The sequence below is a fragment of the Orycteropus afer genome, unplaced genomic scaffold, assembly GCF_000298275.1.
Source record: "Orycteropus afer afer isolate SDZICR_OR568_19922 unplaced genomic scaffold, OryAfe1.0 scaffold00050, whole genome shotgun sequence".
Taxonomy (NCBI): domain Eukaryota; kingdom Metazoa; phylum Chordata; class Mammalia; order Tubulidentata; family Orycteropodidae; genus Orycteropus; species Orycteropus afer.
This window is the reverse complement of record NW_006921637.1, coordinates 3,441,754-3,442,833: the sequence shown is the minus strand read 5'-3', so window position 1 is coordinate 3,442,833 and position 1,080 is coordinate 3,441,754.

The following is a 1,080-nucleotide window of genomic DNA, read 5'->3' as shown; positions in this document are numbered from 1 at the left end:
TGGGCAATCCTACTTCCGTAGTGATACTGCCTCGGAAACCCAAGAAGGGGTCGCTATGAGTCGGGGCCGACTCGACGGCACATAACAACAACATATATTATGAGGCACTCTGGTGGTGTAGTGGTTAAGGCATTTGGTTGCCAACCAAAAAGGTCAGTGGTTCGAATCCACCAGGTGGTCCATGGAAGAAAGATGAGACAGTCTGCTTCCGTGAACATTTACAGCCTTGGAAACCCAAATGGGGACCACTATGAGTTGGCATCAACTCTGGCAGTGACTTTGGTTTTAGTTTTATTATATATTATAAAGTGAATGTCAGTTCTCTTCAATATATGTCCATATAGTATCATCTATAGAACAAAAATGGGGAAAAATCTTTAGACACTTAAAAAATGAAGATATGCAAACACTAAATACATGTAAAAGTGTTCAAAACCATTATTCATCAGGGATATGCAAATTAAACCCACAAATAACATACTGCTTCTAACCTTTTATTGTTAGGTGCCATGAAGTCAATTTTGATTCACAGTGACCCCATGTAATAGAGTAGAACTGTCCCATAAGGTTTCCTGGACTATAATCTTTATTACCATGTCTTTCTCCTGGGAGCCACTGGGTGGATTTGAACCTCCAACATTTAGGTTAGCAGTTGAGTATTGAGTTGGCCCCGACTCATAGCAACCCCTCCTTGGGTTTCCGAGGCAGTATCACTACGGAAGTAGGATTGCCCAACCTTCCTTCCGAGGAGTGGCTGGTGGGTTTGAGGGAGCCACTGGGTGGATTTGAACCTCCAACATTTAGGTTAGCAGTTGAGTATTGAGTTGGCCCCGACTCATAGCAACCCCTCCTTGGGTTTCCGAGGCAGTATCACTACGGAAGTAGGATTGCCCAACCTTCCTTCCGAGGAGTGGCTGGTGGGTTTGAACCACCAGCCTTCTGGTTAGCAGTCAAGTGCCTTAGGCACTACACTACCAGAGCTCCTTTCCCACACTTTAGAAGGACTAAAATTAAAATCATTGAAAACACCAAATGTTGGCAGAAATGTAGAACAATTAGAAATCCCATACATTACTGGTA